The 26,819-nt window shown below is 41.5% G+C and overlaps 1 protein-coding gene across 1 annotated transcript in view; it reads left to right on the top strand.

Annotated features, from left to right (window-relative positions):
• The first annotated feature begins 10,146 nt into the window (after positions 1-10,146).
• Positions 10,147-26,819, top strand: part of RHOH (ras homolog family member H) — a 61,161-nt gene continuing 44,488 nt past the window's right edge. The window contains exon 1 of the mRNA XM_089654025.1: positions 10,147-10,338. The gene's annotated coding sequence lies outside the window, so the exon portion shown is untranslated. The remainder of the gene's footprint in view (positions 10,339-26,819) is intronic.

Genomic DNA, 26,819 nt, shown 5'->3' with positions numbered 1-26,819 from the left:
TTTTTGTCACAGGGTATTAAAAAAGAAAAAAAAAAGTTTTTGTTTTCTTTCTTCATTTTCCAAAAACTTGTGGCAACAATATCTTGGAGTATCTACTTTCCAAAAAGGGAAAGTAGACACTCTAAGGGTGTGTGTGTGTGTGTGTGTGTGGGGGGGGGGGGTTGGTGCTTCTATTATCCTGGCATTTCAGGGCCAACATTAGAAGCTTATACCACACACCACCCACCCTTTTCTAACACTTTTTCTTTACATACAAAAAACGTTTTTTTTGCTATAAAATTACTTTGCACCCCCCCCCCACAGCATCATCCTGGTATAACCACTCAAAGTCTAGTGGCGTACCAGTACAATGATGGTCCATGTTGGGTATATATGAAACAGCAGAGAACATAAGCATATGATGAATCGGGTCTGTGGACCAATATGACTGCAATTCATTCTTTTTTGTAATGCCCATGTCAAGGATTAGGCCCAAAAAAGTTTTGAATTCAGAAACTGATAGGTTTCAATTGTCTGGCAAGAACTGAATTTGGGTGGGCGGTGATGTATATTTTTGCATATAAATTACTTTGACCCACAATCAATTGATACAGATCTGTGAAAAACAGAGGGGCTAAACGCTAGTGCTGACAGCGAATGGGGCTGATCCTGCTAACACTGCATTTTTGGGGACACTATACAAAGGAGATACTAGTATAGTTCTGTTCATGATCAATATATTGATCCGCACAAACACTATACTAGTAATGGGGGTGATCAGCGACCTTTAGTGTGAGTGTGATAGTGTGCAGGCAATCTAACGCTAGCTGACCCTGGCTGGAAGGGGAGCTTATAGACCTTGACGCTATTTGATGTCTCTAGAGTTAGACTTCAATAAAATGGTAGCTGTTTGCACACAGACACTGACTCCCTGTTGCATAAATATAAATGAGATGATAAAAGATGACTTCAGCTCCTGTTCTCGTTTCGACCTTTTTGGGGCTTAATCGTAGAGGCCTTTATGATTAAGCCTCAAAGAGGGCAAAACACGTCTGAGGAGTTCTCTACAGGTGGAGGACAGGAACTGAAGCCATCTTTTACCCGTTTAATTCATATTTATGCAACAGGGAGTTGGCTTCTGTGTATGCTGAAACAAGCCCTGCAGCACGCATAGTGGGGTTTATTTGCTAAAGCTAGAGAGTGCAAAATCAGACTCACTTCTGCATAGAAACCAATCAGCTTCCAGGTTTCATTGCCAAAGCTTCATTGAACAAGCTGAGGTTAGAAGCTGATTGGTTTCTATGCAGAAGGGAGTCTGATTTTGCACTCTCCAGCTTTAGTAAATAAACCCCAGTGTGTCCTGGAAAAAGGTGGTCATGATCAGGTTGCAATTAATAATGAATAGGGATGACTGAACAGAACCTGAGCCTAGTCACTCTATAAAATATACATCTATGCCACAGTCCTTGCACCCACAAAATACTTCTAAATACTGTGCCACAAGTAACAGCCTCAAAGCAAACACATAAATCTCAGGACAAAGGATAATAAAAAAAACCCAAACAGTTATATATGCTTCTCTGCACACAAAAAGATACAACTTTGACTAAGCCTACCTTAAAGAAAAACTTCTTGGAGGGAAGGGGGTAGAGAGGAAGGTTTTTCAGTGTACAGAATGCCCATTTACCAATTATGGCTGTCCAGACTGGTCTCCCCAAGTCTCTGCATGCCCACACAATGGCTTTCAGAGGCAGTTTTGCTATGCATTGCATACCAGAGGAGTGTAGTGTGGGGCTAGATGGACACAGCAGGGATATGGTGGAAAGTGGAGCAGATCCAGCCTCGGACCTCTGCAGAGAACAGTGCTGGGCACTGCGAGAGGCTTCCAGAGAGGATCACAGACAGCCCGAATTGACAGCTGCTATATTTTCACAGACTTTTGTGAAATCGTTTTTTGGGGTTTTTTGTACAAGCTGTCCATGAATATACGGATGGTTGGCATCCCAGGTACCAATTTTCATGAACAGTTTGTCCTGTCACAAAGCTTTATACTGAATGGGTAGAGAAGCTGAATCACTGGTTTTTAGAAGCTCTTGATAAATCTTATAAGTGTACAAAAAATAATTGGGGAATCCAGTTGTGAGACAGTGACACCTTCTTTATGATGTCGTGGGAGGGTGTGGAACCACAAATTATGAGTCTTAAAGTCAAGTAAGAAGCTGGGGGATCAATTAACCAGTCAGTGCCTACCCATAAAAGAAATACATGTTTTTACAAGCAGTTGGCCTTCAAAAATATAAATAACATTCTATTTATTAGTAGAATATCGCCATTGCTTACTGTTACATCGATACATTAGATCAAAGTGCATTTGGCAAATATGTATGGTTTTGCTTTCTCTTTCATTTCTTGTTTCATGTTTACTATATCTCTATCTTCCTGTTTCACATACATTTTCCATTCATTCATTAACCACATTTTCATATTGTTCACATTCTCATCATTTCCTTTTTCTACTGAACATATATATATATATATATATATATATATATATATATATATATATATATATATAGTGAAATCCGGCTTGTCATGTTGGTATACAGAGTGATTGCTGCATATTTCTCATGAATTAGTGTGTAAAGAGAAGAGGAACAAAACATGAATTCACCATTTTAAAAACTAAAATCAGTGTAGGAGAATGCCAGTTGCTAGGAGCAACCACCCCTTTCCATTTCAATATGGTTGTGTTTCTCATAAGGCACTCAAGCCAATACAATGTGGTATATCATGGTGGGGTATGGTAGCAGTCAGTCCAGGTAACGACATTAAGGGAGGTGGATTGTATGTGCACAGACTAATCAGGCAGATTGATCTTCCTCCCAATGATGGGTAGCGCTCACCCACGAGTTCCCCTATATCCTGCACAGCTAGGCAACACACATTTTCAGACTTCCATTCAGAGTCAGTAACCAGTCCAAGAGCTTGTGTTTGTTGTTTTACTTAGGGGATAAACAACTTGGATATGGTTTAGTGGCAGGGGCGGACTGACCATTTGGAAACTCGGGCACTGCCCGAGGGCCCGGGGTCAGTAGGGGGCCCCATGAGATGCCCCTGGTACCTTTTTCATAGGCTTTTTTGAGTTTGGGCAAGGACACAGGGGCCCCATGATCCCCTATTGCCCGAGGGCCCCATGAGTTGTCAGTCCGCCCCTGTTTAGGGGTATATGGGATGCCCAACTCTGAGGATGAACTTCCTAAATTCTGTACAAAAAAGGTAGAGCCTGAACTTTCTACTCCAGCTGGAGTGCCTCAGTTTCATAAGGAATCAATAGCACGGTCTCTGTGAGGAACACCTGGACCCCTCTAAGTTAACTCTCTTTAGACCACAGTTAGGAAATGCCTATGCACCTGACTGTCTTTTGAAGAGCACCCTGGAGCACAATATTCCAAGACAGGCATGCAGCACTGTCCCAGGGAGAACTGGTTAAGTATTGCACCCAACAGCCCTACAGCCCTCTGCCCTGTAGGCCCCAGGGGTGTAGAGGTACTCACACTGTCCTTGTATACTGTAGGCTGTACTTCCCTGGTGGACTATAAGGTAGTAGAGTTCCCTCTGTCAGCTTCCTTTCCTGCAGTCTCCAGCCTGGAGGCAGAACCCCCCCCCCCTCGCTGGTGTCCCCTCCCAGGCTACATAGCAGACCCTTTAGTAATCCATGTTCCACCTGACTCCAGACCCCTGCTGAGATGGCCACAGTACCAGAACCTCCTGCCTGGGAATGGTCAGACTCCCATCAATTTGCAGATCCAGGTCTCCACACCTCTGCCCACTAGCTTCTGGAAGGTTCCATGGACCACTAGAATCAGGTGGAGGCATTAGAGGCACAACCTCCCTTGTCATCCAGCCTCAGGCATGCTCACTCCAACTACTGATTAAGCCATTCAATTTTCCTAATTCTGTAGCACCACTAGAGGGTCCTACAGATGTTTGCATATTTTTTATTGCTAGTGTTGCTCAATAGAGTTGGTGAGGTACTGGACATCTGGCACCCCCCTTCTTCCCCACGTACCCCTCATTGCGATGTACTGAACCTATCTGAACTATAGAGCTGTGGGCTACAGATCTGCATTTAGAGTTTGAAGTTGGTGTTTGCATATTGATCCCCGTGAGTTCTGGGGCATTGGATGTACAAAGGATATACAAAGAAACAAGTTTACGTAAACAGAGCTAGTCACAATTGGGCATATGCAAGAATCGTGCTATTCACTACCAGAATATTCCTATAAGTTATGAATGATCTATAGTTTCCCCATTATTAAACTTTACCTGCTTTGTCTGAAGCCTCATTCACATGAATGTACCAATCCATACACCCATGCAGAAGGTCATCAGCATGGGATGCACAGCTGTTCCATGCAGCCTCTTGAAGCCAGCTTGTTGAAATCAATAGCATGGACCTGAACGTAGACTCTTTGCAGACAATGATTATCTTCTTCATCTGTGGTCTAGTAGTTGCTGCCCTGCAGATGCTTGACCTCATGCTGATATCACAGTCATCCTTGGTCATCATGTTAAAGTGGCTAAATAGTCAAAACTATTAGATAATTGTTAAAAGCCCTTTTTTTTGTTGTTATTTTGTCTGTATCCCACTCAGGGCTGCTGTTAGAAAACACAGGGTCCCTTACAGCCAACCTGACAGGGCCCCCCAAACCACAGGGCCCCATACAGCCAACCTAACAGGGTCACCCATAAAAAAACAGTTTGCTATGCTTCAGTTATGAATGAACACAGGGAGTGATTGGTGCCAATCACTCCTTGTGTTCATTCAGAAAAGGAAGGGGCTGGTAAACTACTGGAACTGATCCCCTGTATGTCTCTCTCTGCAGCAGCTGAAAGCCAGCTTTCAGCTGCTGCAGAGAGAGCCACACCCCCACCGTTTTGGTTTAGATATGTTTTAGCACTTCCACACTCTATTTGAAAAAAAACATTCTCTTACGTTCATTAATGGACACATCGGCTTCTTCTTTAAACTTAATGAAGCAGGGTTTTATAGCCCCACCTACAGGAGTAGCACACTAGGCAGAAAAAAAAGACTTGGCACCTCCTGTGGGCAGTCCTCTCTGGATATAAAACCCCCTCTCTGCTATAGGTCTCCAGTCTTTTCTGCCTAGTGTCTCAGTATGGACGTGAAGTTGTGCTGGGACTTGTGGTCCCACAACTTTTCCATTTCTTTTTTTCCTGGACTTTTGTGTTCTTGCAGAGATCTTCTATCAACATTCAGGCTAATTTAGATCCAGTGGTTACCCCAGTCTGACCAGCAAGCGCGCACAGACCTCCAGCTCCGCACTCAGTCGACCGTGACTATGCCCCATGGATCAGGGTGGCTAGCGAGTAAAACGCTTCGCGGGGACACATATGACCGGGAGCTTTTAGTCTGTGTCACAGTGTACCCCTGGCCAACAGCCCCCCCCCCCACTTCAATGGAGAGGAGGATGTCACGGGAGCTTCATCCACACGCTCCACTGGATTGGTAAGTAGTGTAGTGTCTTGTTCAGGACACGATGTGGTGCGTGGGTGCTCCCTTGGGCTGTGGGGTCCCCTCTCACCCAACACATCCCGCTCACCTCCCTCCCTCCTTCATGCACCAGCGCCCTGGAAAATGCGTGGGCTTAGCCCAGGTACCTCATTCCTGGCTGGACCCTGGTAGTGCGGGCTTCCTCTCCTTTTCTCTGTGGTCTGGGGCTCATATGGGACTGGAGGGGGCCTTTTCCTGCTGTGGGGGGAGGTGTCCATTATGGTTTGCAGGCCTGCCTGGATCAGGGTGTGCAGGGCCACTGCATGTGGCTGGGATGACCGGCTGCCATGTTATTGTAGCCGTTGTGACCATTTTCTTGGAGGTTATTGGCCTCTAGCCCCAGACACGGCGGCCATTTTTCTGGAGTTTTTCGGTCGGTGGCCATTTTGGGGGGTCTGAGTGGCTATCAAGTATTGGAGGCAAGCTGGGGGAGGTTCTTGGCAGCCATTTTCCTATAACCCACAGCGGGGATTCCCTCAGGCACCTCGGGCTTATGGAGGCAGGGCTCAACACACACGCTGTGCGGGATGGATGTAGGGACACGTGGGCACCTTGCCACCTTGGTAGCTCATGGTGGTGAGTCCTTCCTGGGGGTCTCTCTCTCTTCTTTCTCCCTACTGGGGTGATCTTCTGTACTGGGAGAGTCCAGGTCCCCTTCCCGCGGCGGTATCTACCTGGGGGGACTGGTCCCATGGAAGCTGAGGAGCATGCTGTAACCCAGAGGTGGCCCCGGGTCCCTCGATCCACCTAGATGCATTATCGGCTGTCCTGGAGATGTTAGTATTGCAAGGTGAGCAAGAAGCGCGTTCTGCCATTGCCCTTGCCCGCGGACGATTCTGAGACCGAACCACATCCCACCACCGTGTGTTCCGCATTTACCACAGATCCTGAGGACACATCCCCTGTTTCCTCGGATAAGTAGGACGGGTCCTCTGCCATGTTGGAGAAGGCATTGTTAGCGGCACTTATTGATTCAGTGCATAAAATGGGAAATATTGAGGACCCTGCAGGGTCAACAGATGTGGTACCTGTTCCTTTTGGTATGCACAAGCCGGTTCGGATTGCTAAGGTTTTTCCTTACCCCGAATATTTTGACAGATTTGTTTATAAGGATTGGAGTAGGCCAAAGCATCCTTCTGTGCTTCTCACACGCTTCGCAGTGCGTTATCCCTTTGAGGAGGCCCTGCTGAAGAAGTGGACATCTCCGCTGGTGGTTGATCCTCCCATCTCCAGGCTTAACAAGACCACATTGATTCCTGTGGAGGAATCCCCCTCCTTTAAGAACCCTGCAGACCACAGGGCAGAGGAGGTGGCCCGTTCGATGTTCACTGTTGCCGGATCGGCACTTAGGCAGTTGTTGGCTTCTGCCTTTCTCTCCCAGACACTAACGGAATGATCCAGGGCTCTACGACAATGCTTGGCTTCTAGTCAGTTGCCCCAAGCATATGTGGAGCTGGAAAATCAGTTGGTCCAGGTCTTAAAGTATATTTGTGAAGCTGCCCTTCTTTCCAAACTGTCCGTCTTAGCCGGACCAGACCTCCAAGAAGGCTTTGGCGGACCTGCCCTTTCTGGGCAACCAACTTTTTGGTCTACTCTGGATGACATCATCAAGAACCTTACTGGGGGCAAGAGTACCTTCCTCCCTCAGGCCAAGAAGAGGAAGGAACCTTGTTGGAAGTCAGGGCCAACATTTACAGCACATAAACACATTTTTGCCCCTCCAGCTCCACAGCCAAGGGCTCCAGGCCCTTTAAGGCCCCCGTAGGTGGCACCAAGTGTCCTTGGCCCCAGAAGTCCTCCAAGCCCATGGATAAGTCTCCCTCAGCATGAAGGCTTGCCCCCACCCGCTTTCAGGGTGGGGGGCGTCTTTACAGGTTTCTGGGCCCGTGGACCTCCCTCATTCATGACAAGTGGGTTCACAAGATCATTCTATCAGGATACAAAATAGAGTTTCATTCCCTTCTGCCGCACAGATTTTTTTTTCCTCCAGTCTGCAGTTTTCACCAGGTCACCTGCAAGCCCTGTATGGGGCTGTGCAGGACTTTCTGCTCCATGGAGTGGCCATCACAGTACCCATTCGGAGTGTTTTTGCGGCTTCTACTCCAACTCGTTCACTGTTCCCAAGGTGGATGAGGTTCGCCCAATCGTGGACCTCAAGACTCTGAACGTCTTCATGCAGGTTCACAAGCAAACAAACTTCTCCTGCATGTGGAGACTTGCTCCTCGCTATTAGACAGTGTGGAGAGCACCATGCTTTCTCTACAGGACTTTGGTTGGATTCTAAACCTCAGGAAGTTGGTGTTGACCAGGGGCGGACTGACCATTTAGCCACTGGGGCACTGCCCGAGGGCCCGGGGTTAGTAGGGGGCCCCATGAGATGCCCCTAGTACCTTTCGTAGGCTTGTTTGTGTGTGGTTTGAGTGTGGGTGAGGACACAGGGGCCCCATGATTTGCTATTGCCCGGGGGCCCCATGAATTGTCAGTCCACCCCTGGTGTTGACTCTGTCTAGGCGCCTGGAGTATTTGGGGCTGATTCTCGATTCAGAGCAGGCCAAGGTGTTCCTTCCATCTGAGAAATTGTTGAAGCTCCAGTCGGCGGCAACTTGCAGGCGGCCCTCTCTGCGTCTTTGTATGCAGGTGTTAGGCTTGATGGTGGCTACCTTTGAAGTGGTTCCGTATGCTCAGTTTCATTCCAGAACACTACAGAGGGAAATCCTATCGAAATGGAACAGGACTTCTGCCTCCTTGGACCTTCAGATTCACCTGGAATGGTCGTCGAGGTCCTCCCTTCTTTGGTGAATGAGGAGAAAGAAAGAAAGAGAAAATGAGAAAGAAAGAGAGGGAGAAAGAGGAAAAAAAAGAGAGAGCTGTAGAAGAAAAGAAAAAAAGAAAGAGGAGAGAGAAGAAAAAAAGAGAGGGAGAGAAAGAGAGAGAAAGAGATGAAAAAGAGCTGTAGAAGGAGAGAAAAAAAGAAAGAGAGAGATAGAAGGAGCCGTAGGAGAGAAAGAAAGGGAGAGAGAGAGAGGGAGCAAGAAAGAGAGGGATAAATAGAAAGAGAGAGAGAGAAGGAAAGAGAAAGAAAGGGAGAAAGAAAGAGAGGGAGAGAAAAAGAGAGTGGAGAGAGAGAGGGGGAGAGAGAAAGACAGAATGAGAGAGAAAAAAGAAAGAAAGTGGAAAAAGAGAGAGAAAAAGAGAGGGAGAAAGAGGAAAAAAGAGAGCTGTAGAAGGAAAGAGAAAAAGAGAGAGAGGGAGAAGGAGAGATAGGAAAACAGAGAGGGAGGGAGGGAGGGAGAGAGAGAGAGAGAGAGAGAGAGATGAAAAAGAACTGTAGGAGAGAGAAAAAGAGAGAGAGAGAGAAGGTGGTGTAGGAGAGAAGGAAAAGGAGAGAGAGAGGGGGGGGGGCAAGAAAGAGAGGGATGAATAGAAAAAGAGAGAGAAGGAAAGAGAGAAAGAAAGGGAGAAGGAGAGAGAGGGAGAGAAAAAGAGCGGGGGGAGAGAGGGGGGAGAGAAAGACAGAGCAGGAAAGAAAGAAAGAAAGAGAAAACTGTAGGAGAAAGAGAGAGAGGAAAAAAGAAAGAGAGAGAGAGAGAAAGAGCTGTAGAAGTAGTGAGAAAAGGGGAGAAAGAGAGAGGAAACAAAGAAAGAGAGAAAAATAAAGAAGGAACTGTGGGAGAGAGAGAAAGAGCTGTAGAAAGAGAGAGAGAAGCAGAGAAAGAAAGAGCTGGAGAGGGAGAAATGGAGAGAGAGAGGGGGAGAGAGAGGGAGAGACAGAGAGGGGAGGAAGAAAGAGAGAGATAGAGGTAAAGAGAGAGAGAGTAAGAGAGAGCGGGAGAAAGATGTTGTACGATTGTTCCCCTCACCTGGCAGTCATAGAGAAGGATGAGCTGCCAGGATCCACTCCTCCAGCTACAGCCTCTTCTTAAATGCTTGTCATAGGAGCTATGCTGTGGCCGGATGTCTGCTCTCAGGCTCCTTGGTGATCTTGCTGCAGGCAGACCCAGAGGGAAGTGGGGCGGGGCTGGAGCATGGGGGGAAAATCACCAATCACCCAGGGGGAGAGGAGTGGAGGACAAGTGACAGCTGGGTGGCTATTAACGGAAGAGGAGGGGGAGGGAGAACGGCTCCACTGCCCCCCCCCCCACTTATAAATGCCACCCTAGCCAAGCGCCTTGTTTTTCCTCGTGGTCAATACACCCCTGACGATGAGTACAAAAAAATCCAGTTTTTGGCTTCAGATAACACTTTAAATCTTAATTTCAAGAATTCAAAAACTTTGACTCCAAATTCCCTGTAAATGAATTAATCTTGTAAGAAGAGTATCTGTAAAATAATTCCTTAAATTTAAGATCAATTTAAAGAATTTTTAAAACAAGAATACTTTTAGTAAGAAAGTCTACTTAACTTTTGGGACAGTGTAGCAGTGACATTGTTAAAGCATATGTCCTCCTGAAATTTATGTTAGTGATAACCGTTTCATTTTCAGCGTAGATTCTTGTCACCAGCACTCCTCGTTCATCTAACACCTTGTTGCTGCTACTACTGCTGTGGGACAGGAAGCGGATATGTACATGTAGTTATCAGGCAGCACATATGACACATCTGTCTGAACTGTTCTTCCTTTGCCCCCTCCTCCACACATCGAGCCCCTTCCAGACGACCATCTCCATCATTTTGTCTGCTAAAGACATCCGCTCTGAGGGTCTACAAGCACCCAAGTTATGTCTCTGACTATACCTACAGAAGTGGACCTCCAGCCTGGCACCACAGCATCTCTGCTTTGTCTGGTAAAACATTTCTGTTTTATAGCCACTTATTGCTATAATTGTTTAGTAAAGAGACAGATTTGTGAACTAGCTATCTATTGTACCACAAGTTATTCTTGTAATCTTACATACCCTGCTGTACGATTGTGTGATTGTTTCCTGGCCATCAATATGAAATACACAGAACCTTCACCAAGTTTTCTAAACAATATTTCGATGGATGTTTATTTGAAGCCTTCCAAATATATGGCTACATTAATATGTGAAGCCATAGCTATGGCTAAAATAAAGAGGCCAGTGTCTTTAATCATATTTTAGTGGTTTCACAATTTATGTTAAACTAACTGGTTGTCTCCACCTTGTAGCAGCCAAGCAACATATCGTATTGCATGATTCGGGAATGGTTGTTTCAGCTTTCATTATCCAGTTGGCATTTACTTTTCTATAGTTTATGGGAGTCTCAATTGCTCTATAAGTGCTTATAGGAGAAAATCAAATTTGTGTTGTAATTATAATCACTCACCAGTATTTACTGGCAACTGGATAAATCGTTTATTATTTCCCAAGCCAGCACAGCAACATCAATGACTACAAATTAACAGGGTATATGAACTGACAAGGTATAAGTATTTCCATAGAAACTGGGTACAGAAAGGGACATTTTTAAATATGTATAGAATATTAAGTAATGGATTTGCCATGATTGGGAAATGATGCTTGTATTTTAAAGCAATGTTGCCTCTACCACTGACTCAATGGCCTCTTTGTGTCTATAGACGTCTTTGGCTGTTTTTGTAGAAGTCTTTCTGTCATCTATTCATAGTTACATAGTTAGTCTGGCTGAAAAAAAGACAAAAGTCCATCCAGTTCAGCCATTATATATTCCATCATCCTAAAGTGTATTTCCAAGTTTATTGTTTCTTTGGAGCATGTTTATAAACAGAACTCTATAGGCAGCTTGAAATGGTTCAGAATAGCATTCAAAGTGCAATTGGGCAACATTCTGAGCAACAGTTTTTGTAAGCGTATTACCATACAATGTACAACCCAAGCCTTGAGATTTTTAACCCTGTGTTACTACAGACAGGGGTTTATTTACTAAAGCTGGAGAGTGCAAAATCAGCTTCTAACCTCACCTTGTTCAATTAAATGTTGGTAATAAACCTGGAAGCCAATTGGTTTCTATGCAGACGTGAGCCTGATTTTGCACTCTCCATCTTTAGTAAATACACCCCACAGTGTGCACATCTAGTTTACAATTGATAATGAGCTCTGTACAGACAGGGTTAATTATTGTAAACATAACCAGCCCCCTTCTTAATACTGCATAGAAGAGGAACGCTAGATAGGCTTTTTAAGCAAATAAAAGAAAAGCAGAATTTTTAAGTATTAAGGTAAGCTATGTGAATTAGAGCATGTAACGAATACAAAATAGTTATTCCAATTTGGCCTCAAAAGTAAAATTATAATATAAAGATATTTCTGAGTGTTTGTAGTTTCACAGGCAGTGTATTCCTAAAAATACAATAAAAACAGAAAGATGATCAATGGGAAACACCACATTTTTGTGCAGTTTTCATACATTTAACAATTGCCATGAAACACACAAAGCAGTTTATTTTCCAAATCTCACACATTCTGATTGGGGCTAGAACGCTAGAAATCAGCTGTACGCATTTTACATTTTGTTGACACAATTTTTAAAGTGGTATGTGTGATTTTGTAGCCAGTGGGGTTCATTTACTAAAGGCGTAGAGACTGCTCACATTACAATGTAAAAGTTCATTGAGCTTAGTAAATACACTAAAGCTGAATTCACTTCAGGCCCAATCAAATGCCAGGGAAATAATAAAAAAAAAAGGAATGGAAACTGAAATAAACACAGTTTCACATTATTTACCAAGCTCAGTGGACATTTGTTTTGCAAAGTGAACCACCTCTAGTTCTTTAGGAAATCATCCTTAATAAAGTTAGTTTGATAAAGCTAGTCTTCGATTACTGCAACTACATTGCACTGATATCCTGCAATGAATGGCATGATATCTTCAAGCACATGGTCCAATTTCTAAAATCCTGCACAAGACTTTTCAATTGAATTTTGCATTTCAAAACTAAAGCTGAGCAAATGAACTGCCTACAAGCATCTTTCCTGCAGTAGTTTGCGTAACTGGATCAGCAAAGCATAAGTAGATCTTGAATGGTAATTGATTAACATATGACATTATTCGTTTTTCTGAAAAAAAAACCATTTTGCATAAAACCTTATTTTGTTTCTCTTTGTCATCATTTCTTCCTAGCCACACCAGTGCCACATTCTTTGGTGTGATCAAAAAGCATAGCAGTGATGGATTATTTTGAATATAATTATCACTACAGTATCAAAATATGGCTTTCGCGACACATTCATATTTTAAAGATATTACTGTAGGTACTTATTCTGTAAGGCAGTGTAATTCTATAGATACTGTAGGTACTTATTCCGTAAGGCAATGTAATTCTATAGATACTGTAGGTATTTATTCTGTAAGGCAATGTAATTCTATAGATACTGTAGGTACTTATTCCGTAAGGCAGTGTAATTCTATAGATACTGTAGGTACTTATTCCATAAGGCAATGTAATTCTATAGATACTGTAGGTACTTATTCTGTAAGGCAATGTAATTCTATAGATACTGTAGGTACTTATTCCATAAGGCAATGTAATTCTATAGATACTGTAGGTACCTATTCCGTAAGGCAATGTAATTCTATAGATACTGTAGGTACTTATTCCGTAAGGCAGTGTAATTCTATAGATACTGTAGGTACTTATTCCGTAAGGCAGTATAATTCTATAGATACTGTAGGTACTTATTCCGTAAGGCAATGTAATTCTATAGATACTGTAGGTACTTATTCTGTAAGGCAATGTAATTCTATAGATACTGTAGGTACTTATTCCGTAAGGCAATGTAATTCTATAGATACTGTAGGTACCTATTCCGTAAGGCAATGTAATTCTATAGATACTGTAGGTACTTATTCCGTAAGGCAGTGTAATTCTATAGATACTGTAGGTACTTATTCCGTAAGGCAGTGTAATTCTATAGATACTGTAGGTAGTTTTTCTGTAAGGAAGAGTAATTCTATAGATACTGTAGGTACCCATTCTGTAAGGCAGTGGTAAATTTAAGGATGGCATCATTGTTGCAGTTTGCACTGCTTCCCTGGATTTAGTGGGTGTAATGATTACTGGGCAGATTAATGGCCACTGTACACAATTGTTCTTTTCACAATGGTATAAATTAAGCTCTGCATTTACTGTCAAATATGATTTATGGGTATTTTGCAAATTAGTTTGTAATTTATTTTTATTATGTGGTAGTGATGGGACATTATGGATTTTTTCAGTAGAACCAACTCTGGGTTCTCTTGGGATAGGCATGGTTATAGCGACAATTGCAAGTTTATATCTATAATTGTGCAAATGCACAATTAAATCACTGCTATATTGTAGTTGTTCCCAAAGGCACAAACTCCCTAGCTTTATTAATGAGAAGATGGGATAGGACGGAAGATTACATTACAATGTAAGTCTTGTTTAATTGTAATGAAATCTGTGAGAAAACACTATTGTCAGTTCTGTAAGGACTAGTGTTGATTTTTCATTTTTATTTGCTGAGGTGGTTATTTATAATTTTAGTATGTTTGATATATGATAACATTTTTGCACCTTTATAAAGGTGCAAAAATAAAAATAACCTTTTTGTGCGGGGAAAATCTCAGAACACAAAACAACTAGTTTTTTTTTATCCAAATATTTTCCATTAAGTCAACTCTATCACTAAACTAAGGAAAAAAAACATTATTAAAGGGCAGGCAACAAAAGGAACCTGCACATACCTGCAGTAGCATCCAAGCCTCTGCTCTGCCAAGCCAAAGCTCCACATTTTATGGAAGTGTTGGTGCTTGCCCGATCCTTCTCGACTCCAACACATTCCTATTGGGCCATTACTGTAAATAGATGCCATACTGGCCAATAGGAAACTACAGTAAGCAGGAAGGGACAGGCAATAGGAAGTGCTGGAACACTGCATGTTAGAAGGCACAAAAGTGGGACCTCTAGGTACTTTTTTTTTTCAGAGTTATATTTAAACAAGTGATTGTATACACAGTATTTGTACATTTGAATTATGTGATTCAATATGTGATTGAATTTAAAATTGATCACTCTATAAACACTGTACGTGCCAATATATTGTAATGTACAGCGCTGAGCTAACTATTGACGCTTTCTAAATACTGTATAATAATAATAATAATATAAGGTGCTCTACTCCCTGGAAAATAGCATGTGAATATATGATCAATTGATCTGTTAATATTCTATGAGCCTGCATAATGGTGCAGGGGTTTACCCTGTGGCCATGCACTTTGAGATCCATGATTGAATCTGTATTAAAGATTCATTTTTTACCCCATGTCTGGATTTCCTCCCACCATCCAATAACTTACCAGTAAATTAACTGGATTACATTCGATTGTAAGCTGTTCAGAGTAACTGTCCAATGAGGAATGTGCACTGATTTACCATAGGACAAGGGAGGGTTTTTTTTTACTTTACAGTAAATACGGTTAAGCTGCATTTACTTTAATCATCCAGTCATGTACAGTAAAAATCCAGATTTGTTTTCTGGTACATGACCAGGTATTTAAAGTGATTACATCCTCATATTATTCATTCACTTAGATGAGAATTCACTTTCCTAAGTGAACACTCTCTATCAAACCCAGTACCTTTTTACAGAATGTGTGGATGGTTTACTGCATAACTTGTACAGTTGTGCTAAATTGATCAAATGAACACTTGTTTTCCTTCAGCATAAATGCCGTATCTGACAATCAACATAAGAACAGAAATAAAAAATATATTGTACACTTTTGTTTAGCCTACGTATGTGGCTCCTTTAAAAATATATGTTCTTTTGTGCGGTTGCATGTTCAAAACTTTATAATGGTAATTGCTTCCTTTTATTTGTCCACAATATCTGGGAAACTAACACATACTTCATATACATATATATATATATATATATATATATACATGTCTTTGTTTTCTGGTGGTTAGACATCTGTGTGCTTCTAACAACAAAACCACACCAGCTAAAAAAAAGGATAGCGAAACGTTGACCGCTTGACCAAGTTCCATAGTAGAACAACGTGTGTAAAGTGTCTTTGCAGCATAAGCTTTTTTTCACATACATATTTACGGTGTATTTATATATTCCAATGAAGGGATGTAATTGATATATTTTGACCAGTTTTTATTACCCCAAATATTTTTTATGATTAAATTATTTTTGTATTAAAAATAAATTTAAAGTAATTTAATCAAGAAATATCATTGGCCAGTTGTATATTTTTTTAAATACAATAACTGTCTGAAATATGTCAGATTTAGAGAGTTTCTGTGTTTTTATATTTTTAGAGAGTATGTATGTATGTGTATGTATGTATATGTATGTATATATATATATATATATATATATATATATATACACATCAACAACAAACAATAATAAAGTAATAATAAAGTTAACCTTAGTTCATCAAACAACAATCTTTGAATGGACTTTCACATTCTTGTGTGGCAAATGATGTGTGAAAAACATCTGGCACACTTTAATGAAAAAAACAACACAAGCATTTTAACTAATAATAACAGTTCAAATGCAAAAAGCTACATGCAAAACACTGGTAAGTGGAAATTCCTGAGTTATAAATACTCTTTTTTAGCAAATGTATTTGCTCAGAAAGGTTTTTTTTATCACCATGTATATGTTTAGTTTTTATTGACTAATCAGTACATCCTAGATACTCTGGCACCTTTCCAAATGTAGTTTTTATGTCACAATAAAAACATCTGCTGAGTATTCCAGCTATGCAGCTAAAATGTAGCATTTTCATTTCTTTTCATTTTGTGTAAGTTAAAGTTAAACCCAGGACCCGGCATTCACTATGTTTGATCTCCCACAGTACACACAACATGGAAATGCAGTTATTTTAGTAAATCTAAACGGCTACCTTTTCTCATCAGCAGCATATAGCAGTCTTGTGACTTGTCAGTGTTTAGCAAAGCACTGGTTAAAGCTTGTAGGAGGAGTATTCATTTTGCTCTAGGAGGATGCAGAACCCATGACCTCTGTCTGAACAGTGCTGATTAGCCCTGTGCTGATCACATGCACTCTTCCAATAAAAAAAAAAAAAACCCTCTCTAGCAATACACACCAAATTGAGCATGTGCAGAATGTCTCCACACAATAATTCTTATCAGGAGATAAGGGGGGGGGGCACTGGAAGAAGGGGAGGATCAGAGAAGACAGTATCAAACAGTGTTTTTACACAATGCAGCGGATTAACCCCTTAGCTTCCACAGTGAGTATAAGAAGGATGCTTTACTGCATATACAGACTGATTTTACTGTTGTGGGTTTAGTAACACTTTAACAGCCATGCTTTTCCCTTAGGCCCTGCTAAACCTGCCTATTGTGGAGTTGGTTTACTGAAACAGTTGTTCACTTAGCAAAGGGAACACTCACTTCGTAAATAAAGCAACCCTATCATGCTAAAATATCATGATTACCCCTATTATGTGTAAAGACTCATGCACAGGGACAAATGTAGAAATACAGCAAGAGAATTCAGTGTACTTATAAGCCTGGGAGTCACAGGTGTTGGCATGTAGCCAGAGCCAGCAGCCTGTACAAATCAATGGCAGGCTGTCAGAGGCCATGGCTGCACACCTGTAACTCCTCATCCGAGTAGCTTGTGTCCAGATCTGCCTGCTTGTGACCACTCAGATGTGCAGTTATAGGGGTACAACTGTGCCATCTGACACCCTGCCATTGATTTGTACAGGCTGCTGGACGCGGTGTTATGCCAACGCCTGTGGGTCCCCAGAGTGAAAATATGTGGAATTGTCACTATATGCCCAGATGTGCCTTTGTGCACGGTCCTTACAAAAAGTTTAAAAAAACTCTGCCCTGAGTCCTTGGTCCCATGTAGCTTGTGGAATATAGTAATGATAGGAGGTCAGAGGGAGGAACCAGCGACAGCTGCAGGGGACCCAGGAGACTGACATTTATCAGCAGACTTTAAAGGACCAGTGTCTGGCAGCACTGACCACAGGAAAGGTAAATATGTTCTGCCTTCTTTTATGGGTAACACAGGTTATTGTCATCATTGTTTGTGACAGGATCTTAAGGAGAATTTGATTTCACTTTGTCTACCCATATATAAAAAGGTTATACAAAAAATGTTTGCTAGCACATGATTTGGTGATTTAATTGAGCACTATTTCTTCATATCTACTAATAGTTCGCTTTGCATAGTAAACTATTTGCAAATGCTGCAAATGCTGGTGCATTTTTGCATAGGTGAGCAATTTGTGTTTTTCACTTTGCAATATTTGAACCCCTCTAAGACCACCCAACACATATGTGCAGTGGCAAAATGGTGGGCTTATTATTATATCGGAGTTATATAGCGCCAACAGTTTGCTCAGAGCTTCACAATATAAAGGGAGACAATACAGCAACAATACAGTTCAATACAAGAGGGATAGGAGGGATAGGAGGGCCGATCCTGGGAGCTTACAATCTAAGAGATTGGGCATATGCATCTCTGGGAAGCCAGTGTTTATGTGCTGAGAGTATGTTCACTGCACACTCTCAGCACAAAGACCAAGCTGTCCAGGAGAGCTCTCAGTCTGGGCTAAATATTAGTTTTGGGCGAGACCAGCTTCCTATCATGTTACCACTGTGACAGCAACTGTCAAGCCTTCCCACCCCCGGGGCATTCCAAAGTGTTTAAGAGGTTTCCTGCAGTGATATTTTTCTGCCAGTAGATGTCGTTGGTCCAATGAACATTATCATAGAACTGACTTCCTATGAACCCAGGTCATTCTGGATCCATCCCAGCCTGTTACTAGACAGTGAAAGGAAAAGCAGCACAGTGATCAGCTCATCATCATGTCACTCTGCTTTATCCTACTTATCAGCACATAAGCTGATTGGCTTTTTGTGTTGATTCTTCCTTTCTCATTCTATACAGGGACTGAAAATGCCTAATACCAGGTCAAATTCAGGTATTTACACTGGTTGCTTTAAAAATACATTTAATAATTATTTAACATTTAATAATATTAATAATAATAATAATAATTATTATTATTATATAGGATTTATATAGCGCCAACAGTTTGCTGAGTGCTTTACAATATAAAGGGAGACAATACAGCAATAATACAGTTCAATATAAGAGGGTTAGGAGGGCCCTGCTCGTTGGAGCTTACAATCTAAGAGATGATGTATTAATGATTACAGAGCTGTATTAATTAGTGTATTTTATACCTGCCTAAAGTTCAGCTTTAAGGTTAAAAAAACTCAGCATATAATATAATGTGTGTGGTATAAAAACAATGAACTGTAAAACAATTAAGGTGTATGTACAGCCAAAACTTCTTTTGTTTTGCATATACAGTAGCAAGAAAGACTAAACCCCCTGCTAGGTTTTTACTGCTATCTGGGGAAACCCTTTACCAGCCAAGAAGTGAGGGAAAACCTATGACAACTACATTGATGGCAATACAAAATGTAATGGTGGTTTTAGCCTTCCCTTTTTGTATTGAAAACAAAACCCATCTTTTTAATTCTGTCTGTGTTGCTATTGAAGATCTTCCCTCACTTTCTGTCTGTTGAAATCGTGTCACCGGAACAGTAAATAAAGAGAAATCTCTACAACTGAGCCCAAGATAGCAGTAAAACCTAACAGGGGTTCTATTGCTTTTAATGCCAATGTATATTAAAAAAGCAGTTTTGGCTGGACATGTACTTTAAGACACAGCAAATGTCAAATGTTGTGTAGAAAAGAAGATGCCATAGTGTTGGTATCTGCTTTTCAACATGTATTAATTACATGGATTAAATATCAATTTTGAGCTGTGTTGGTGTCACAGTGTAGTGAATTTGATGTAGGTTAGGTCTCAATTTTATTAAAAATAAGTGCTCTTTAAAATCGAGTGTATTTATCCTCCCCCCCTTTTCCCAGACCTAACCTAACCTACCCCCCCTCCATGCATGCGCACTTCATTCCGATAGCCAAGGTTTTGCTGTTTGTTTACATCCAGTGGTGCAATTCCTCAGTGTCCTGTGCAATAGTGCCCCATAGACCTCTATGCGGCTGTGTTCAGAGGCCAGAGACGATTGAAGCTGGTCCTATAGAAGTCTACGGGGCTGCAATGCTCAAGTTTATTATGAATACCAGCAATGATGTGTATGCTTTCCAAACAATCTATTATACTTCAAATAACTTAAAGCGGACTTCCACTCACCGGTCAAAAAATGAAAGTCAGCAACTACAATAACTGTAGCTGCTGACTTTTAAAAAACAGCCACTTACCTGTCCCTCGGTCCTGCGGTGTGTCCCCCACAGCCCGTTTCAGCAGCCATCCTGTATTCCAGGAGGCCGGCATCTTCAGTGTGGGCACCCGGCTGTGAAGCCGCAAGCTACCCACTGCCCATGTGTGAGTAGCGCTGCACTTCATGAATGGTCCTGTAGTCTTCTGAGACCTGTTACGTGTCCCACAAGACTACAGGGAGGGAGGGGGGACACCTTCCGCTTCCAATCGTCTAGGCGATCGGACCGGAAGTGAGAGCGGGTACCTGTCAAATTTGGGTACCCGCTCCCCCCCACCCCCTAAAGGTGCCAATCCTTAATGGGGAGCGGGGGAGCAGTCCTTAAAGCGGAACTTCCCCTTTTGGGTGGAACTCCGCTCTAAATGACATATTTTATATTTGATATAGCCATACTTCTGTAATATATTTAAAATACTGAGGAAATAACTTCTGAATCCATCAGCAATACTCCCCTCGATACATACCCCTAAGAACCAGAGATGTACACAAATGGGTTAATTTACTAAAGGAATGGAGGTTGTTCCACTGGCAAAGTGAATGACAGTAAATAAAGGGATCCTATTTTCACTCTGAGTACATAAATGGTTTATTAACCACTTACTGTCCTTGGGAACAAGTGGTTATACCAGGATCGTGGTTGCACCAGATCTTGGTATCAAATTTTTCAAGTGTCTATCAGCTGTGCAGTAAAAGTGATCCAAGCACCTCTACAGCAGCCCACTCACTTTTACAGGGCTTGGAGTAGCCCCCCCCATCACGTCTCCCGCCGTTCCCAGGCTCTCCCATTCCACCAGGGAGGCCAGGACTGATTGGGTTGCTGTGCACAGAGAAGGAGGAACATCTGTTCCTTCCTTTCCTCTATGATGAATGAAGCCAGAAACAATGAAGATTCCATCACTTCCGGTTTTGGTGCTGTATTTACGAGGTTGGTATCACCAAACACCTGATCTCTAAATAAAGAAGAACTGTTGCTACTCAAGCTATCGCAAGGGATGTGGTTCTTCATGTGGTAATTTCTAGCAAAAAATTCAGATTTTAATATGATAGGGAAAATTGTAAAACCTGGCCCTGACAGCAAACGTAGTTTGTTTACAGCATTAAACTAAGCTCAGTGAATTTGCAAACTGAACATCCCTTTTTTCTTTAATTACATCAACTTCATCCTGTGTGACAAACACAAAGTACCTTTATTTGAGTCGTAGGATAAATACCTCTGAAGTCTTACCCCAAAGCAAATGGTTCCATAGGCTGGTTGCAGGGTATTCAAGGAAGGTGGCCTAGAGTTTGCTCAATGTTTCTATAATGTGTTTTTAGCACAATCCTAGTTAGGCTGCTAGAGTTTAGGTAAATATAGTTTTTGGCCAGGAAAGAGTGTTCAATTAGACTTGTCTGTTCTGGGCTCTACTGGTGCAGGCTCAACTACTTTCCCCTGCATCCGACTGCATTATGAGATATAGTGAGTGGGAGAGTCTGAACTTGGCCTGCATTTTCATGCACTCCCAGCCAATCCCTGTTCAGGAGAGTTAGTGACCAGCAAGGGGCTGTGAAGGGTATAAATAGGCTGGGCCTAGAACTTGTTCCTGGGGATGTAAGAGACAGCCTGAAGACTGAGGCACCACTGGGTTGCCAGCTACAGCACTCAAGAAATCCTTGTGTGGTTCCATCTCCAGTTAGAGCTAGGGGAGCTCCATCCAGAGTATCCTGAAACAGTGCAGGAAGCTCTGCAGAAGATTCAGGCAGCAGGCACCAAGTACAGCAGCTAGATGGTACTACAGGAGGCATTATAGTACCCAGGGCACAGTGAGTACTAGCCTTAAGGATCCTAGAGACTTTACTTGCTACCTTTGGAAGATCATTACAATTTACTCACGACTATACTCATGTTGAGGGGTTCCTGCATTGAAGTTCATTTTACCTTCACATTCAAGAGGGTGGTTACACCCTGAAGGAGCGGATCAGCTTTACTGTCCTCTGTTGCATTTCTGATAGTTCCTTCTGGAGTATCCCAAGGCTCACCCACACCCCATCCAAGTTAAACTATCAAAAAAAAATGCATTAAGACATGCACGGCCTGTTTTTTTACTTGAGTGACTGTGAACTACCATGTGCCTGACAGCCATGGAATGGAACCCATGATCAAACAGCCAGCCTGGTCTGGGGTCTGTGCTACATGTTCTATGAATGCACTGCAGAACGTGTGCAAAAAACATACATGTCAAACCATAGTTTACAGCCAGCCTGTGCATCATATGTTGCCTAAGTGGCTCCCGAAAAAAATGCACTTACTGAGGGTAGATTCATACCAGGTGTGGTAGAACTGCATTGGCCGACTATTCCAGCTCAGTCCCACTGCAGTCCCATCGAAAGACAAGGCAAAAATGTCTTGTCTCCTACCTACCTCGCTGAAAAAAAGTACGACAAGCAGTACTTTTTTTGCCGCAGCACAGTGCAAGGCATTTCATGCAGTGGCCGATAGAATTTAATGAAATGTTATTGTGGCATTTCAATAAAGTTTGTTAAAAAAAGTATGATGCCCCGCAATTGGCACAATGGCACTACTGTCAGGCGATTGCGTCAAACAGCACCCCAGCCACTGGTGTCAATGTACCCTAGCAGAGCAAGTTTAGCTTTAACTTTAGTCTGTATTTGCAACAAATGCCCCATCAGGTTCACAGATGAATTGGAATTGTGTTAAGATCCACTGAAATTGATTCATTTGCAGTGAACTCAGGCTGATATGAAACCTACAATCTGTTATTTATGAAAAAGAAATAGAAAATGAGAAGTTAATAATTCTTTTTTAGCTAGGTATGTAAATATTTCAGCATCCTGTTTTTAACAACATAGTAAGGATTGAAACAATAATGAAACATGATTGGTTGCAGCAAACCTGTTTCTATCTTTCTCTCTTTTAATTTATAGATTTACACACACACACAAATATATAGTTATTTTTGTATAGAAATGTGTATATATTGTGTATACTATTTTTGATAAATGTAAGGTTATGCACTTGGGGGCTAAGAATATGCATGAATCATACATACTAGGGGGGTACAACTGGGGGAATCAATGGTGGAGAAAGATCTGGGAGTTTTGGTAGATCACAAGCTTAATAATGGCATGCAATGCCAAGCTGCGGTTTCTAAAGCGAGCAAAATCCTCTCTTGTATTAAAAGAGGAATAGACTCCAGAGAGAGAGATATCATTTTACCCCGGTACAAATCATTAGTAATACCTCATCTGGAATATGCAGTTCAGTTTTGGGTGCCAATTCACAAAAAGAACATTGGGGAACTGGAGAAAGTACAAAGAAGGGCAACCAAACTGATAGGAGGCATGGAGGAGATCAGCTCTGAGGAAAGATTAGAGGAACTGAATTTATTATCTCTTGAGAAGAGAAGATTAAGGGGGGATATAATCAACATGTATACATACATCAGTGGTTCATATAGTGAACTCGGTGTAGAGTTATTCACCTTGAGGTCATCACAGAGGACAAGGAGGCACTCTTTACGTCTGGAAGAAAAGAAATTTAATCTCCAAACACGGAAAGGTTTCTTCACAGTAAGAGCTGTGAAAATGTTGAATAGACTCCCTCAAGAGTTGGTTCTGGCCAGCTCAGTGGACTGCTTCAAAAAAGGCCTGGATTCTTTGTTAGATACACAGAATATAACTGGATACTAACATTTATAGGTAAAGTTGATCCAAGGAATATCCGATTGCCTCCCAGGATATCAGGAAGGAATTTTCCCCCCTGAAGGGAAATGTGTGTTTCTCGCCCTCCATTTTGTTATTAATCTTTTATTTTGTCTAGATAATTTAATGTATAGTTGTGTGTGTGTGTGTCAGTTACGTGCTATAGAACTGAACTCACTTATTTTTTGATTTAGCTTTGCTCAAGGCATGAAAAGTATCCAGTTATTTCTTTGTACTAACAGCATTTGTTTCTACTATGATACAGTTAAAAGTTAACCACTTCTGCTTCATGGGAAAATAACTGTTGGTTTCTTGTACTGATTCAAGGTCTGAGAAACCTAAATTGTTCACGTACACAGTCTTGACAAGTATCCAGTGAAATTCCATTCTATGTTTCTCTGTTACAATTTATCATATATAAGGAGGAATATTATGAATAAATATTAGACTGTTCTTTGGAAGCTGGTGTGCATGTGTGGATTTCTTTCTTGCAGAGAACAGTCTCTTGGGCCCAACGGGGGGGGGGGGGGGGGGCGGAACCTACCAGTGGTCATTAGAGGCACAAATCCCTTTCACCCCCTACAGGAGTAAATTGGATCATACTTTTCTGGGGTTTTTTTGCCTTCCTCTGGATCAACTGTGGGTGTAGAATTATAACTATATATATATATATATATATATATATATATCCTCACCATTAACAGGGGTATCAATCTGCAGATTACCAGCCTTCCGCTGACTCTGTACTGTCTTATTGGACGCTAAATCAGGTCTTCCTATATACTACTGTTGCCCATGACATCAGCAAGATGCTTATTTCAGTTTAATAATGGATAGTTTTTTAAATATTAGCCCAACAGTATTTCGGACATAATACACACAATACAAAGAGGATAAAATGCCTCAGGTTAGCAAATCAGCTATAATGAATTAAATGGGGGTCTCAGTTTGAACAAACCAATAGTGGTAAACCCTTTCAGTTGCCCATTGATGACAGAGGCATTATCACCCCTCTTGGACCCTTGCCTATCACCAGCTTATAAATGGCCATTCTGAGTTTGCTTGAAAATGTTACATTTCTTTCTTTTTCTGCATGATGCAGGTCCAGCTCAGAAACACTTTGCTTTCAATACACGACCTACTAATTTGCAAACCTGCGCTGGATTATGTAGAGCTAGCATTTACTTGAACAACAAATACGTCTTTCTTTTAATTGTTATAAATAAACCCCATATTGTAACGTGCAATTATTTGTTACAGCCCAAAGCAAGAAAAGGTTTTAGCAGTTTTTATAGTCATACTGATGAGAAATGGTGTGCATTTTTTCTTCAGGCTACTGCATATTGTTGTTTATATAGTGCATTTCCTAACATAAGTTCTTGTGAGTTTAGTGATTAACTGTACAAACATACAGTACTTCAGTCTTCTGTGTCTTTTTATAGATGGATTGATGAAGTCTGGATCTTGATTGGTTTCTAAGGGTGGTAGTGCTATTTTGTTATCTTATGTTAATAAATAATGCAATAATCTTATTGTGGAGTGTCCTGTATCAGTTTAAAGCACATTGGTTCTCAAAAGCATTAATAAAACAAAGAACTGATGATGCGTGATGCTGTGAAAGTAAAACTGGGATGCAACATTTTCCTATGTTATATTTTTCACTTTGGCTTAGAAATTATAAAGGGTTATTGGAAGATCTGGCCACTTTGCATGCTTAAACTGTAGACAGGCCACATAGGACTGGGTGGGGTGCAGCATGCTGCATTATATTTCATAACACATTGCTTTGTATGCATCCAAATGTATTGGAATGTCTTTCACACTATACAAGCTAAACACTTGTATACACAGTATTATTCCAATTTTTATAAAATTATGACAAATCACGGCTTGAACTTTTGCCATAATTGTGATGATTATGGCTACAGCATGATTCCACACTTTTCCCTTCCACATAACTTTCTATTAATGTGCTTTGATACAGCACTTTGGGAACATCCAACTTCTTTTGCAATTACCTTTTGAGGCTTTCCCTCTTTATGGAGGGTGTCAATGATGATTTTCTGCACAACTGTCAGGTCAGCAGTCTTTTCCATGATTGTGATTCCTACTGAACCAGACTGAGAGACCATTTAAAGGCTCAGGAACCCTTTGCAGGTGTTATGGCTTAATTAGCTGATTAGAGTGGGACACTTTGAGCCTAGAATATTGCACCTTTTCACAATATTCTCATTTTCTGAGAATGTGGATGAGCTGTAAGCCATAATCATTACAATTATGACAAATCTTGCTTTGCATGTAATGAGTCTATCTCGTATATTAGTTTCACCTTTTAAGTTGCATTATTGAAATAAATAAACTTTTGCACAATATTCTAATTTTTCGAGCTTCACCTGTATATATGCAGGGCTCAAAATTTCAAGTCCTGAGCTACTAGCCAGGCCTTGGGAGTTACTCTCCACCAGTTGCCCCACCCAACCTCTACCCTGCTCCACCCCTAATTCCGCCCCTAAACACGCCCTCATAAATTATCTCATGAAATGACTTATGCTCATTGAAGCCACAGTTGCCCCAGCTACAAACCAAATGCAGTATCTCCTCCTGAACTGCATCTGCAATGTGATCCATCGGGAATCCCTTTATAGAGGTGCAGAAGGCACTGCAGCACATGTAAAAGAGGCCTTTGTGGTGAAAGATCTACTGTACACCACAAAGGGATTGACCTGACTTTTATATATTCCATGTATTTTGTGGACATACTGTACAGTATAGCTTGTTTTGAGACTGCATCCCAGTGATGGTCAACTGATGAGTTAGTACACAAGTGCAGCATATGAAGAGATAAAATAAGGCATCACAAAAATGGTGGGCAATTAGAGACCAAGGAATTAGTACACAACGATCAAAGATCAGCACATGATCCGCCTACAAAGCCTCACCGGATGCACACTGGCATTCCGCATCCAGGACTCCTGAGGAAGTCCAACAGATAGATACAATATTGCTGGTGCAGTTCTTTTATATAAAAAAGAAAAGAGGTTACAATCAGCACAAATATCATGAAGACAAACAGAACAGAGGAGAGAAAGGGAAAGAAAGAGGAAAAAAAAAGAGGAAAAGAAAGAGCTCCAGGGGATGCGGCAAAAAAAGTCTCATATTGACAAAAGGGTCTGATCAAATCTAGATGGTTGGGCTACATCAAGCCAGGGACGCCAGATCTGTAGAATCTTTGGGTGAGTGTCCAACAACATAGCCGTCAGTTTCTTATTAACCATTATAAAATTCATCCGATTTTTGACTGCTTTGAAGCTGAAGAGGGGGGTCTTTCAAGCCCTCGTGATCGTTAG

This window comes from Staurois parvus, unplaced genomic scaffold (assembly GCF_062004578.1).
Source record: "Staurois parvus isolate SC_StPar_1 unplaced genomic scaffold, SC_StPar_1.0 ptg000734l, whole genome shotgun sequence".
Classification (NCBI taxonomy): domain Eukaryota; kingdom Metazoa; phylum Chordata; class Amphibia; order Anura; family Ranidae; genus Staurois; species Staurois parvus.
This window is presented reverse-complemented; position numbering and strand designations above follow the sequence as displayed.